At 33.1% G+C, this 16,485-nt stretch overlaps 1 protein-coding gene and 1 long non-coding RNA gene across 5 annotated transcripts in view; both read right to left on the bottom strand.

Annotated features, from left to right (window-relative positions):
- LOC141458632 (neurotrimin-like) overlaps positions 1-16,485 on the bottom strand; it is a 747,333-nt gene that overhangs the window by 387,677 nt on the left and 343,171 nt on the right. The window lies entirely within an intron of this gene.
- LOC141457799 (uncharacterized) lies at positions 8,407-14,884 on the bottom strand. Of its 2 annotated transcripts, XR_012460556.1 has the most exons (5): positions 14,542-14,884; positions 12,314-12,512; positions 11,511-12,223; positions 10,954-11,394; positions 8,408-9,172 (listed from the first exon to the last, which is right to left on the bottom strand). It is a non-coding gene; the product is annotated as an uncharacterized lncRNA (long non-coding RNA). The 2 variants fall into 2 exon arrangements; XR_012460555.1 differs by having other exon boundaries at positions 8,407-9,172; positions 10,954-12,223; positions 14,542-14,882.

The following is a 16,485-nucleotide window of genomic DNA, read 5'->3' as shown; positions in this document are numbered from 1 at the left end:
CTTCGTTCTAATACCACGCCAATGTTTCCTCAATCATACAGAGACCTATCAAAAATTATGCGTTTCATCAGAATGTATGCCAGGTTTTATTTGAATAATGCCGTAAACAAAAATTTAGGCAAGTATTTGGCCTAAGGTTAAACATACTTGCGACTAACTGTAACTCATTCTTTGATAACTGCACTTTACAAAGTACAAAAGACATTTTGAAGAAAATTTTACCAAAAACGTTCGGGTTACATAGAACCTCTACAGCAGTCTTTCTCAAAGGGGGCGATAATGTCCCCACTTGTAGCCGCTGGAGGCCTACAGCGGGGGCGGTAAAGAGCCCATAGAAAATTAGTGTTTTGTGTTTTACTAATATTTTAAACTAAAATCAAAACCTGCCTACTACACTACCATCGATAATTTCCTTGTTTCGTTAATTTTGGGCTACAAAAGCAAATCCTGCAGCTGTACCCTGCATTGTGGTCAACAATTTTTGATAGCATTCTCATCGCCGTATTTATGTCAACGTGGATTTAGTGTTGTGGTAACGCTGCTAACTAGAAAGAGAAATCGTTTGCATGTTACCGAACGCGGTGACTTACGGCTGTTTTTTTGAGTAAATTCGAGCCTGATATTAACCAAACTTGTTAAAAATCAACATATTCAGCCTTCACATTAGATTAGTTATAAAATGTAAATTGAAATGTTTTGTTTTAATTTGAATAAAAGTTTTTTAAAATAATATTTATAAAGATGCGTTTTATTGCTCTCATTAGAACAGCATCATTTAAAATGTAAGTTCGAACCTCACAAACAGGATAAGACTCAAATGACACGCTATAATTAAATTAAAGTAGTGATTGCGATTGTGATATTTAAGATGTGGTAAAGTTAAAAATTTTAGGTGGGCGCTAGAAAATAATTGATTCTCAAAGTGGGGCGGTAAATAGCAGTTTGAGAATCTATGGTCTACATACAGGATCAAACGATTTATCTCCTCATTGTTAAAATATCTCAAATGTTTGTTCACCCAAACGAGAATCATTTGTTTTAGCTGCCAATACTTATCAAGGTCAGACTTCTCAGGATTTGATAGCCTGTAAAGGCTTCATGTTCATTGTTATAATGAACGATTTAAAATATTTTTAGAATTATTGTCCATTGCTTTTGGTGACTGATTCATTAATGATTCAAATCATGACTGATATTGGTATTACTATCGATTCTTCTTCTTACTATTATAATATCTATTATATGATTTATTCCCTTCCTAATACCATAATCATTAACTTAAAAATAACAACTAGAACCTGGACGTAGACCATATGTTTCGTTAAACACATACACTGGGCCAAAAAAGTCTGTGAACACTAACCTAAATTTTATTACTTTTATTATTATCTTATTAGAAACTTCTTTTATTTTCAAATGAAATATACTATTCGATAGAGAGAAACCAGAGTTTTTCATTTTATATTCAATCTTTTATTTTTGTTCAGCAGGAATATCACAATTAAATGTTTAACAAAACAACACCCCAAACGAATGCAAAAAAAGTCTGTGAACAGCTGTATAAATATGTAAAAACATTAAGATAACAAACAGAAAAACGATTGAATAAAGTTTCAAAGTTCTCTATTGTATTGTAGAAACCACTACAGTCAGTTTTGTGAATAAATAATCTAATTAGTACATATTTAACCACTAATATGGAAGTTCCCAGACCAATTCGAGAACTTATTGTGACGTTGCGAAATGAAAGAAAAAGTATTCGAGAAATAGGGAAGATAGTTCAAAAAAACCCTTCAACGGTGCATAATATAATTAAAAAGTACGGAAATGTGATTAGTAGGCCACCAAAACTTAATTCCTTTCATAAACTGCAAATTCTGAAGTCTGTTCGAGAAGAACCCAGGACAAGCGCTCAAAAATCAGTCAAGAATTATCAAGTGGTTATGTGTAAGCGTAACACCACAGACAATTAGAAATAAATTACATGAATACGATTATTGCGGTCGAGTCCCGAGGAAAAAACCTTTAATCAATAAAATAAATAGTAACCGCCGATTGGATTTCGCGAAAGAATATGTTTCTAAGCTTTCTAGTTTCTGGGAAACCGTAATCTTTTCAGATGAGTCGAAATTCAATGTATGTGGGTCTGATTGACGACAAAAAGTGTGGCGAAAAAGAAATGAAGCTATGAAAATGAAAAATATGAAGCCTACTTTTAAGCATGGGGGAGGCAACATTCTGGTGTGGGGTGCATGAGTGCTAAAGGAGTGGGCAAGTTAGATCTAATTAATGGTATGATGGACCAATATGTGTATGTGGATATATTAAGACGCAATTTAAAAGAAAATTCAAAAAAATTAGGGTTGGAGGGAACGTTTGTCTTCCAACAAGACAATGACCCGAAACATACCGCACTAAAAACTCGGGAATGGCTTTTAAATAATACACTCTGGCGCCTAAACACCCCTCCACAATTGCCAGACCTTAACCCAATAGAACATTTGTGGGATGAAATCAGCCGCGAAATAAATAAACGAGGAATAAGAAACCGTGAACAACTAAAAAACGCTATTTTAGAAGAGTGGGATAAAATTCCAACATTGACGACCACAAAATTATTAGGATCGATGAAAGCTCGCTTGTTGGAAGTGATTAGGAACATAGGAGGTCCTACAAGTTTTTAAAATTTATAATTCACGTACAATGTGTAAGAATGATTTATTTCTGCAAAGTGTTCACAGACTTTTTTTGCATTCGTTTGGGGTGTTGTTTTGTTAAACATTTAATTGTGATATTCCTGCTGAACAAAAATAAAAGATTGAATATAAAATGAAAAACTCTGGTTTCTCTCTATCGAATAGTATATTTCATTTGAAAATAAAAGAAGTTTCTAATAAGATAATAATAAAAGTAATAAAATTTAGGTTAGTGTTCACAGACTTTTTTGGCCCAGTGTATGTTTTCTTATTGTTTTATTTGAGTATATACCTACCTACAGTATAAATTTAATTTTAATGAATTCTTTATAATTTATACAAAACAAATAAATAAATAAGAATAATCGTGAGAGTATTGTATATAGTATTTTGGAAAATAAAGACTATTTCATATAATAAGACTTTATTTCATATAATAAGACTTTATTTCATATAATAAGACTTTATTTCAAATAATAAGGCCTTATTTCATATAATAAGACATTATTTCATATAATAAGACTTTATTTCATATAATAAGACTTTATTTCATATAATAAGACTTTATTTCAAATAATAAGGCCTTATTTCATATAATAAGACTTTATTTCAAATAATAAGACTTTATTTCATATAATTAATTACATTAAATAAGTTTATAAAAATAATTTAGGAATAAATAATAAGTATATTAACAATAATTTTAATTATAAACATAATTTATGAAGGTGTGATTTCGAATTCAACTAGTACGTGCCCTGGAATTTATAAGTGGCTCTCATCAGACAGTATCAATGAATATGGGAATATGTTTACCAAGAACCAATCACCGTACCCCTTGATAACGAATATGTTCATTTGGAACGTGCACAACCACTACACAATACAGTTTATGCATGCATGAATGCAAGAACATGTACTTTGTGTGCAATTGTATATATATATGTATGTATATGTAAACCCTATTGTTATATAAACATGTGTGTATATGTTGTGTAATTATTTATTCATGATATTACGAGGGTTTGCAATGTAATAAATAAGTTATGGTAAATGAGATTTAGTTTGACTAAATGAAAGTGAAATTAATAAATTAAGTAAGTTAAACATTAATCACTAGTGAATAATTTAATTTATCAGTACGGGTCAAATAATTGATAGCAAATAACGGTTTACTCTAATTAAGCTGGTGAAAAATAAAAATTGTCAGTAGAATATTGGTAACCAAGAAGAAAGATCTTCAAAGAAAGTAACCATCAACGCAGTTATTGCGTTATAAGCAACAAGGATAACAGTATAAAATATCAACACCTTGGGAGTGGTGAAGTTACCAAATGGTACCACTCCAACAACATTTTACTTTCTACTGACTCTCGACATCAGAGAGAAGATCGCAAGGCCACACTGTCTTTTAAGGCGTCTAGAAGTATCTGGAAGTGACCTGGAAGAAAGGTGTTGTATCAATAGATTGTGATGTGATTGAATGTTAAGATGGAATTTTCTGTATCGTGTTTCAGCAACTTTTGTGAAGAAAGGAATGTTTAAGTCTGTGTGAATGCTTTGATTGGTGACGTAGAAAGTAGTATTAACTATACACCAGAAGAATTTTAGATCTTCGAGGACTGGATCCTTTGGAGGTTGAACCCCACAGTTGGATGCCATAAGCCCAAACTTGCTTTAGGCTGGAAACATAGTGGAGCGGCGAGCAAAGCGGCGATGATAGCGAAGAGCAAAGCGGCGAAATCAAACCCAAGTAAACAAATGGGACCGCGCATAGTGGCGAGCAAAGCGAAGATAGAGCAACGCTATCTATAAAGAGTAGAGCAAAGCGTTATGACATGTTTGATTTCTTCGCTCTCATCGCGCTCAATTTGTAAAGGTTATTTTTCAAAGGTTATGGATATTGATACATTTATTGGTTTAGTTTGTTTAAAGAAACCTCTGTGGGACCATAGTATTTGCGAAGCTACAACAGTTTTTAACAATTAATAATTAATCGTTAAAATTAATTAACAATTAGTAGTTAATGGAGAATTCAGGTAATTTTTGCTACATTTAATTTGGTTCTCAATCCCTTAATGCTAACTTTCATCTAAATACTAGGCAAAATTAAATTAAATTTTCACGTCCTACTACTTCTGATCAGAACGAGTTCTCCAATCCTTCTTCTGTAGCGTCGTACTACTCCAGTTTTTCAGATGAACAACATTAATTTACAACTGATTTAATAAAATTATTGTTTTTTTTTAATTGACTAATTTCTTTTTATCTGCATATATTTCTATTTTATTCTTATCTAACCTTAAAGTAACTGCTAGGATTAATGGGGTTACACAGATTTGTATTTAGTTAATTTTTCCATATTGTGCCTAACTTTTGTTGTGAGTTGTATTATTCAAAAACAATAAAATTTGATTTTGATTAATGGGGTTACACTGGGCTAGTATGTAATCAAATGTTGATAAGACATTCGAAAATACGCATGAAACTTGCCAGGATGCTCCCGAAGTTGATGGTACAAGTGATGAAATTCACCAATTTCATTTCTAGACTTATTTATGTCATGTACACTGCAGCTCCTACTACTAAGCTGCTGCAAATACCAAAGTTTCAACGAAGAATTTTCATATAAAAATAGTTCCTCCATCTTGTTTTGTCAAAAGGAGAACGCGACTAAACTCGTCACTATGTGCATGTGACTCTTTGCTCGCTGCTCGTCGCTCTCTTTGATTTGAAGCAGCTATCATCGCCGCCTTGCTCGCCGCTCCACTATGTTTCCAGCCTTAGTATACTTACATATGAATGAGTCTTTTGTTGTTGAGAGTAAGTCCTGATCTGTTATCTAATAGTCTTTTCAGTTATCAGAAGCGTCTGTTGACCTCTGTTCCCTTAAAAACGCGTATAAAGGGTTCCAAGTGAGTCCCCTGACGAGATAAACCCCAAAATGGCGTACTACGTTGACTGCTTGTAAAGGAATTAAATTGTAAGACAGGAAGAAGAGTGATACGTCGAAGTACGAAGGTAATAACTCATAATTTAAAATTTAAAACTGTTCTTATTAAAACTGAATTAAAAAATATATAAATACTAAAATTATAACGTCATTTTATTTTAGGTTAGGAAAGCAATATGGCCGAATCAAATTGTTTACAAACTAAATAATGAATGGTGTGAATTAATATAGTTCACATAATCTGAGTTTGAAGAATATTAATGTTAGAATCTTAAGAATTAGTTAGAGATATTAGTGTTAGTGTTCACGTCAGATGTTTTTATTTATTTAAAATTATTTATTTTTGTAGAAAAGTTGTAGGAGATGATAAGAGTTTGCAGTCCAATATGTATGAAGGTAATAAATACGTTGGATTTTGAAAAAGATACGTGTGTGTTCATTGGATAGAAAATAAGGTTATCTGTTGGTTGAATAGAAAGTAGGACTGATTCAAGATGGAGTCAGCAGTGATGCAAGCAGAGTTAAGGAAAGGATTTGTGAGCGAGAAGTTAGAGCTAGGCTGTCAGTTAGGGCTGACGTCTTATTGTTTACCTGACAGGTATACGTTATTCTCGGTAACACATCATCCTAACTTTTCATCTACTGCCCCCTCCATCTATTCCATCATCCCTAGTCTGAGATTTAAGCCAAAGGATGATTATCCAGTAATTAATTTTCGATATTTTACGGTAATAATAAAATATCACTTTAACTCAAATATTTTTAAATTTGGAATATTTAAGTAATCGCCTATTTTTTTTAGGTGGAGCACAACGTCCAACTACCAATTAGGTGTCGCAGATGCGGGCGGAAGCTCATTCTTTACTATAAACAATTTTTTTTCTAATAAATAAAAAGTAGCCATACACGGGGATTCGAACTGGTGACCTTCCGCACACAAAGCCACGCTCTTGAACACTAGACCAACGACGGAAAAGTTAAAAACGCTAATATCATGGACACTATTGAGCATCTGGCCAACGTGAATAGAACATTTTTTGTTGCATTTAAGCTGCTGAATCACTTCCCGAAGTTTTTTTGACCTATCATCCGTGTACACCCTTGTATAAGTATTGGAATGTAATGTTAGGTATTGGACATAATTACTAGCGTATGAAATATCCTTACAATTATCCAGCTTTGTCCAGTATCGCTAGTCTTAAAGCCATAACTCATCCCCTACCACAGTGCCCTCAGTCAACGTGGTGGGGATGGCCTAACAATATGGCTGGAGAGAACAGCCCCTCGCCAGATAGACACCTCTCCCTAGAGACGGCAACAAAAACCATTACTTAATTCGGTTACTTCTGCCTGTTCCTTTCAGAATCCATCATTTATCAGTCATTTAATTGGGTGTTGTTATTTAGTACAAGTTTAGCGCAGTATTTTTGATTGTATCCGCCCATAGCACGCGTGTGCATGATATTCCAAACTCAGCTAAATAATAGAAAATACACTGCGAAATGGAAAAATAAGTGTAGTCGAAAAATTTACACCAATCTTATTAACCTACTTCAGATAATGAGATTTTTCGATCAGATGTGCAATAAATATACGAGTTACCACGAATAAAATCAAAGGTACTATCTAGACCAGTGGTTCTTAACTGGTGTTCCGCGAATATGGTCCAAGTGTTCCGCGAAATTTCAATTTTAAATGTATTGAAGATTAGAAAATTTTCTTATTTGTAGCACTTACTTTTATGTTCATTATTTGATTAATTTAATTTTCAGAATTTATTTTTTAAAACTATGTAATAATTTATCCTTTTTAATTTTAATTAATACATATATCTTTTTTGAAAATTATATTCGATTTTTTATTATTCATTAATTTTAAGTTCTTGCTAAATGCCGAATTTTAAATTTTTTAATGTTAGTGTTCCACGAGAAAAATATATACATAACTGTGTTCCGCGTCTTTGAAAAGGTTAAGAACCACTGATCTAGACTGTGAACCAAGTCACATTTTCTATAGTGTAGTTATAGCTCGTATTTGTCTTTTCTATAGTTTAATCTAAACTCCAAATTACCTTCACTCTTCTATCTATTCCTTCCAATTGACATTACGTGTTGAAGTGACAGCAGTATCAAGAGAAACGCTGAGAATGCAGAAAATGAAAATAATTAAAATACAAAATTCTGGAGATAAATTGGGCTGTTATTACGTAGCATGTGATAAGTCTGAAAATTTACCCCAACCCAAAAACTAGTGTTTTGTAAGGCGTAAATCACATACAGAAGTGAATAAACTAATTTGTAATAAGGGTCATAAGAGACTGTATTCAATTTCTAACCATTTCGGTGTTACGCTGCCATTTTGTTTTTGCTATTTGTAATCATTAAAAATTCTATATTTTACATTAATGTAAGTCGCTCATCTTATTCTACGTCATTAAATTAATTATTTCATTGTTTTCAAAGTTTACATTCCAATGAACTTAGAATCTAATTATATTTTTTTAAATAATAATTTAAAATAGAATCTTCTCTTTTTTTATAAACATAGCCTTATTAAGTTATTATAATAATAGTCTCGCTGCACAAGTTCTTGCAATTCAATGAAAAGACAACTTGCAAAAAAAATTAAAAAAAACGAAAGCATGAAGTTCTTCTGAGAAATCTCAGGTACGTTGTAATTTATAATTAAATTTTATTATACCGTTAATTAACATGCGATGTTATCATGTAAAAATGGAATGAACAAACATGTATAACCTTTTTGGTACGGAGAAATGATCGATGCTAGGAAGTGTTTAAATTAAATAAAACTTGCAACCTTCCTATTTATAGTACACGCATTAATTAAAATTTAATTCAGTGTTAGTCGCCATGTTACTTTAAATAAGAATCAGGAATCAGTTGAACGAATCTGTGGTACTTATACTACTACCTTTTTCATATTTTTTCGACTAAGACACTTTAACAATTTGGCTTTAATTGTGGATTTATTTATAAACATTTTATTAAACAAACAAATGATCTGTAATTTTAAGCAAAGCTATGGATGTTTACAATGTTGTTCCTGGCCGATATAATATCTCTTACAACTTATTCGGGAGGAAGATTTATTACCTCTTATCCACCATTATATTAATTACGCATGCGTATTAAATTACCTCTAGCATCTGGATCTGTGGTACTCAGTATTATATCTCATTGTTTGCCCAGCTAAATTTTAGTTGGGCATTGCTTGGATTTAGGCAATCTTTTATACTAATCTCTCTCTTCTCTTCCCCAGATAAGTTCCTTTTAGATGTGCATTAATTATTGTTGAATGCTGCGATTCAGTTGATCATTTTCATTAATTTTCTCATCTGGCAGTAATAACTGTTGGTTCACTGCCAAAATTGAGTTGGGCAACATGACTGGCCGGTTGTCTAATCCCTCCTCATTCATTTCTATCTTCCTCATTGTAATAGAAAGAGTAAAGGAACATTCAAGTGAATTTGAACAAATTCAATAATCAAGAATATTACTGGAATCTAAAAAAAAAAAGTAGCAATGAAATTGAATTTTGAAAAAATTATACAAAATTTGATTATTAGATGATTGGCTTGCAGCACTTTCAAAACTAAATTTAGCCGCAATTTCTTCAATCTATTTTGAACAAAAAAAGATTTGTTGTAAGGTGGCACTCCGATTGGGAAAATTAGCAAATTTGTTATATTTTTAATTTCTATTAACTTATGCAATACAAAAATCCATAAAACAAAAACATTGAGAAATGCGATGAAGTACTTTATTTTTTTAAAAAAATCCGTTTACAATATAAAATCAAATTTTACCGCTATCCTGTAGGCGCCTGCTACTGAATTTGAGTTGAATTACTATTATTATTTTAATGATTTAAGGCGCGTCAACATCTAAGGTTATTGGCGCCCAGAGCTTTTTTCAGTGCACTGCTGGCCATCACCGGACAGTGAGCTGTAAGAAGCTCCTAGGAAGAGAAAATCTAAGGGTCAGCAGCTGGATTCGAACCCGGGACCTCCGCGTGGGAGTCCAGTTCGCTAACCGCATAGCTAATCCCTTCCCTATTATATTTATGTTAAAAAGTAAAGTAATCGCCTATTTTTTCAGGCGGGGCTTAACGTCCAATAACGTCCAATTAGGTGGCGTGGACGGAGGCGACTAGCAAACGTACTTTACTATTTCTCATTTAATCATTAAATAAAATCCAAGGCCAAGACCGGGAATCGAACCCAGTACCACAATGAATATTAGCTTTGCAGGTCTCGCCTCTTAACCCGCTCGGCTACCGTGGCGCCTTATTTATGTTAAATATAAAAAGCTATTACTGTACCATGTGCTTTGACACTTAAATTTAATTTATTTAAGATTTTTTGCAGAGAACGGCTCAATTTTATTATTTTGTTTAAAATTAAATTTTATAAAATTAAATATCAATTTTTTTGTAACAAATTTATTTATATGTATTTAAAAAGGAACTAAAATCTCAACAAACCAGTAAATTAAAACTCTGGAATTATGTATTTGAAACTAACACTTAGATTCAGAGAACTGGATTGCTCCAGTTAGGGCCGACTAATGGAAGGGCCCCAGAGTTGTATAGAACATCCACATTGGATGGGTCAAGTGTAGTCTACAGAAAAAATAAAAAAAATAAAAAAACGGAGAGAACCCAACGCAGTAAGCCGACCATTGGACAGTGTCGACTTTGAGTTCCGGTCCTCGTAACGAGTCACTTCCGACCCATGACGCTCCCCACTTAAGACCGGAAACTGGGCCACTACCTAGCTGGGATGGTAATGCCTACTAGATTAGGGGACCTTTTTCCACTACCGCTATTACTTTATACTTCATACAATGTACAGGAGTGCACTTACAATGTTGAATGTGTTCAAGCAATAAATCTCGTTAAAATTAAATAAACAAAATCAAATTGCTTTTAGAAAAATAATATTATTCTAAAGTAAAAACAAAGTTTGGTTTTAAAACTGAAATGACTATATTTATTGCAGTTTTTACGTAATTAAATTAAAACGGAAAATAAACATTTGAAAACTTATTTCAAAATAAAAAAAAACGCACAGCATTAATTTACAAATAATAAATAGTTAAATAGCGAGTGCAAATTGCCGAGTGTGAGGAAAATACTTGACACTCGAGTTAAATATTATATTTTTTCTGCAACCATTAGATTTATTAACTAAAATAATTAAAAATTTCATTTTTACAGTCTACAAAAAGTAATTTATTTATTATAAACATTTATTGTTATATTACAATTATTTACATTACTTACGTATTCACATTACTTATTACATTTTCTGCTGTTTCTTTTATTGATGGAGGAGTGTTTTCTAAACAGGAATCACAAGAATCCATTTTAAATTTCTATAAGGTAACACTATAACCTTTTTAACTGTTATAATTAAAAATATAGAATTATTTATTAAAATATTATTACGTACACAGCTGATTTTAATTGAGTAATGAGAACTTCCCTACATGGTTGCAGAAAAATGTATATTTTTGTAAATAGTTCAAGTTTACAAATAAAAGTTTATATAAACAGAATTTCAAGAAGCTTATTAACAATGCAACTATATCTTTAATTTATTTCAGTCTGCCATAAAAAGTACTTAACTTTGTTTTTCTTGATTGATATTCCGCTTTGAGTAGTGATTGTTATTCCAAACAACTATTCTTAACTGTATAAATCTACTGCAATAGAAATCTCTATCTAAAACAAATTTATTTTTCTTACACAATTGAAACAATGAAGTTTTAATATTATTTTAACAATTTGTACATTTAAAAACACATTGTAGATGAGCAAATAAATGATAAGAAAAATACCACATTTTACTTGAAATGCTACATCCACTTAACAGGTTGACTGCCTCTAAAATTTTCTACTGGTGCCATGCTTATTTTTCGTTAGATTTTTGTTATTTATTTAATGTTTTTAAACAGTAATTTCAAAACAAATGTTTTTTCAGAATTATTCCAAAAATAGTGTTAGCGTTCACAGTTATTTATGGATCACCTCTTTAGGATTTCTTTGGCGATTAGGTCTCAGTGTTCGTAAGAAGCTGAAAGCGATATAATTTTTGGAATTATGGCGTTTTTAAATAGATCATCTTTGCTCCAATAATGTTCTAATGACGGCATTCGTGACATACCCATGTAAGCTATTATTCCCATAAACTGAAGGATTTCGGTTTTATTGGTAGGAGTCCATTGGTGAAGTCTGGATTGTTTAGGAACATCACCAATTTCGGTAATGACCTGGGTAGCGTATAAGTTTGTTTGGGTATCTTCTAACATATGCTCGCCCAAAAAAGCTCGAAAACTATCATAAGGCGTTATATCATTCATTAATGCACCCGCACAGTTTTCTGATAAACCTGCAGCTGCAGAAAAGCAAAACATTTGATGTTTTCCTATCGGCGTCTTCCAAATATTTTCAACTGTTACATTTCCTTCTTCGCTTCTCTCGCCTTCTGCAGACTGTAGAGCGGGCCTCTTTAGGATTTCTTTGGCGATTAGGTCTCAGTGTTCGTAAGAAGCTGAAAGCGATATAATTTTTGGAATTATGGCGTTTTTAAATAGATCATCTTTGCTCCAATAATGTTCTAATGACGGCATTCGTGACATACCCATGTTAGCTATTATTCCCATAAACTGAAGGATTTCGGTTTTATTGGTAGGAGTCCATACAGTTCCTCATTTAATTCATTTTGTTCGTCCACCGCCTTAGAAGACAGACCAATGGTTGAGTCCAATGTGAACAGCTTGGTAAATTATCAGCTTCTTTTATCAGTAAGGATGTTGAGGTCAGATTACCGCTGGGAGTAACTAAACATTTTAAACAAGATGTTAGAACAGTAAAAAGATTTTCTAAGAGAATCAGGCAATTCTTTGGAAAATCAGGGTTTCATAAAATCTGGTAAAGGTAATGCAAAAGAAGACTTGATTGAATTTTGGGCAGAAGAAAGAATTAAGCTTCTTTTTTTACGATTCCAGGATATCAAGGAAATTTAAGGAAACGAAAAAGTTGATGAGTTGGTGAAGGTGAGTATTTTTCATCCTGAGTCCATGTTGCTCATCACAAGAAGCAATCGGACTGTCAGTATCAAAGAGTAGACATGGGTTGGCTCCAACTTAACTCTTAAGTCCAGTCGAAAAGATTTTATACAGAATGTAAGCCTGAGAATTCCCTTGAGGTTATCAAATGGAACAGAAAGAATCTAAGGATTAAAATTTTTAATCTAATTCAGAATCAAAGAAAGAGTAATAAATAGAAATGGAAATGAGTTGGCTCCAACTTAACTCTTAAGTCCAGTCGAAAAGATTTTATACAGAATGTAAGCCTGAGAATTCCCTTGAGGTTATCAAATGGAACAGAAAGAATCTAAGGATTAAGAATTTTAATCTAATTCAGAATCAAAGAAAGAGTAATAAATAGAAATGGACATGAGTTGGCTCCAACTTAACTCTTAAGTCCAGTCGAAAAGATTTTATACAGAATGTAAGCCTGAGAATTCCCTTGAGGTTATCAAATGGAACAGAAAGAATCTAAGGATTAAGAATTTTAATCTAATTCAGAATCAAAGAAAGAGTAATAAATAGAAATGGACATGAGTTGGCTCCAACTTAACTCTTAAGTCCAGTCGAAAAGATTTTATACAGAATGTAAGCCTGAGAATTCCCTTGAGGTTATCAAATGGAACAGAAAGAATCTAAGGATTAAGAATTTTAATCTAATTCAGAATCAAAGAAAGAGTAATAAATAGAAATGGACATGAGTTGGCTCCAACTTAACTCTTAAGTCCAGTCGAAAAAATTTTTTACAGAATGTAAGCCTGAGAATTCCCTTGAGGTTATCAAATGGAACAGAAAGAATCTAAGGATTAAGAATTTTAATCTAATTCAGAATCAAAGAAAGAGTAATAAATAGAAATGGACATGAGTTGGCTCCAACTTAACTCTTAAGTCCAGTCGAAAAAATTTTTTACAGAATGTAAGCCTGAGAATTCCCTTGAGGTTATCAAATGGAACAGAAAGAATCTAAGGATTAAGAATTTTAATCTAATTCAGAATCAAAGAAAGAGTAATAAATAGAAATGGACATGAGTTGGCTCCAACTTAACTCTTAAGTCCAGTCGAAAAATTTTTTTACAGAATGTAAGCCTGAGAATTCCCTTGAGGTCATCAAATAGGGCATGGTGAATCTAAAGAACATTTTGGCGCTGATTAAATGGTTAAATAGCTCACTTTCTTGGGCCGTTCAGTTTTGAAAGTCCATGAAGTGGATTTAATTTTGAGAGACAAAGTATATAAACATGTATTTTATAGTTTTGGAAAATGACTGCAACAAGTCTGAGTAGAACAAGAATTTAGATCCCTGAGTAGGACTAGTATGAGGGCTGAATTTAATTATTGGGTGAAAGTTAGGGTTTTCGAACAGGGTAGGTTTAGGGCTCACTTCTAGACTAAGACCTATACCTTAAGGCAGTTACTCTCAAATCTTTTTAATGTTGCGAAACACATGTCACTTAGTATTTTTCAAATGGATCACCAACAAACAGAAATTTAATGTATCATGCATTGGAATATTGTATGTACGATGAAAAAAAATAAAACAAGTTGCATTGTTACAGTCACATGAAATCTTTTTTTACTGACAAAACATTTAAAGAATACTTTTATTCATTAAAAGTGTAATAGTTAATTCCTTCAATTTTCTAGATTATTTGACTAAGTGATGCTTGCAATTCGCATTTACTACTCGTAACTTTTGAAGATGAAACAAATGTGACAGAAAAAAGTTTTACAAGAAAGCGATAATTCTTCAAAATTATATTCATAATCAAAATCAACATACCAATTTTGTTTCATGGAGTTTACAGTTTCAGCAATGTTCCGTGGAATACAATTAGAAGACCACTGCATTAGAGTACCGATTTCGTGAGAGAGAAGATGAGTAGATTCACTCTTGTACCTTTTTCTGTAAGATGAGGTTCTATCTCTTGTGTATTGTTTGAATGGGGCATTAATGTATTGTTTAAAGAAAATTCATCAATTCAATTGATAGTTCACATTCTCCTAATTGGCTACCTAAACTTTTCTGTTTTGGGAAGGTTTCTGTAAGGTTACATTCAGTGATGGCATTCTAAATATTTAGGAATCGGTTCCATAAAGTCGATATGTTATCTAGGAACCTATTATTTATTTTTTAAGAGTAAAAACAAATCATTTAACTAGCCCCACTTTGCATTAAAAATACCATTTTTTCAGACAACATAGGTACATATTTGATTGGTGGGGGGGGTTATGACCTTGGTAGTTGATACGCCAAAAAAAAAATCATTAAAATATAAAATCTTACACCAAAAATAACGTTTTAGAACCTCTGACATTTGTAGTTAAAGTTTTTTTTGACAAGAGATGATTGACAGAGGTCTCTTATTTCCAACTTAAGCCAAAATTTTTGATAAAATTGTTCAGTCGTACACAGTTTTTTTCTTGGTGGCCTTTTTAACTTTCCCACCATCGCTTTCCCACGCTTCTGGTTCCCGCCAAACTTCTGTAGCCTCGCATCTTATAACCTTTGCTGTCTCTTCTTCATTTCTTTACGGGCTACCAGACAATGCATCTCGTTCAACGGCAAGAAGAAGGAGCTACAACCGTCGTCTTGTATCCTTTACATATACATCTCTTCAGCATCAGTTTTCCTCCATCTTCAGCTGCAGGAGTTGTCTTTTGTTTGCCCTCTTTATGGCCCTGGCACTTCCGGCCTTGACTCCCACCTGGTGTCCAACCTTGTCGAGGAGGTGGGGCTTACGCACTAAGGGCAATAGAGGTTAACCCTCTCTAAAATTCTCGCGTATTCCGCTTCTGGGTATGGGCGTCTTCGCGCGCCCACAAAAATTATAGTGAGAAAACTTCGACTTTAAACCGAAACTAAGTAAAAAAAAAGTTATTCTTTCAAAACGAAATCTCACGAGCAAGAGCGAAAGATAAATCGTATGTCGAACACAAAACTAAGAGACATTTCTTCGCCCTAACTACTACCTCTGCAGTGTACACTATTGCAACACAGATTACGGCGCGGTGGCAATTTTGTACGGCTCCCGACTTAGGCAGTCCTACAGTTGCAATACTGCAGGGCATAGCGCACGATTCAAAACTGAAGTCAGAGTAATTCATTTCTTTTTTAATAACTGGTTCCCTAAGGTTTCATAATTTTATAAAAACGGTTCGCGCGAACCGGTAGGATGCCACTACTGGTTACATTTCAGTGTAAAATACGGTTTTACAAGCTAAAATGTTGATAAGAATTAATATGATTCAAATAATCCGAGTTTGACGAATATTAATGAGTTAGAACCATGAGAATACGAAATCGTGTGAAGTGTTGCAAGGACGGTTTGCAGCTGTTCCAGAAGAAAACGCATGACTTTAAGCGTCGTTTCGTCACTGTGGATGAAACATGGATACATCACTACACTCCTGAGACCAAAGAACAATCTAAACAATGGGTTACCAAGGGGGAATCTGCGCCAAAAAAGGCGAAGACCGTTCCTTCGGCCGGAAAGATTATGGCGACTGTCTTTTGGGATTCGCAAGGAATAATCCTCATCGACTATCTGGAAAAGGGTAAAACTGTTACAGGTGCATATTATTCATCGTTATTGGACCGTTTGAAAAGCGAGCTGCAAGAAAAACGCCCACGATTGGCCCACAAAAAAGTCCTTTTCCATCACGACCACGCACCAGCTCACACCTCAGCAGTTGTGGTCGCAAAATTAATGGAAATAGGGTTCCA

The sequence above is a fragment of the Rhodnius prolixus genome, unplaced genomic scaffold (genome assembly GCF_049639745.1).
Source record: "Rhodnius prolixus isolate KJV_2025 unplaced genomic scaffold, Rpr scaffold_5, whole genome shotgun sequence".
NCBI classification, from domain to species: Eukaryota; Metazoa; Arthropoda; class Insecta; order Hemiptera; family Reduviidae; genus Rhodnius; species Rhodnius prolixus.
The sequence above is the reverse complement of the archived record's forward strand: the minus strand, read 5'-3'. Positions and strand labels throughout refer to the sequence as shown.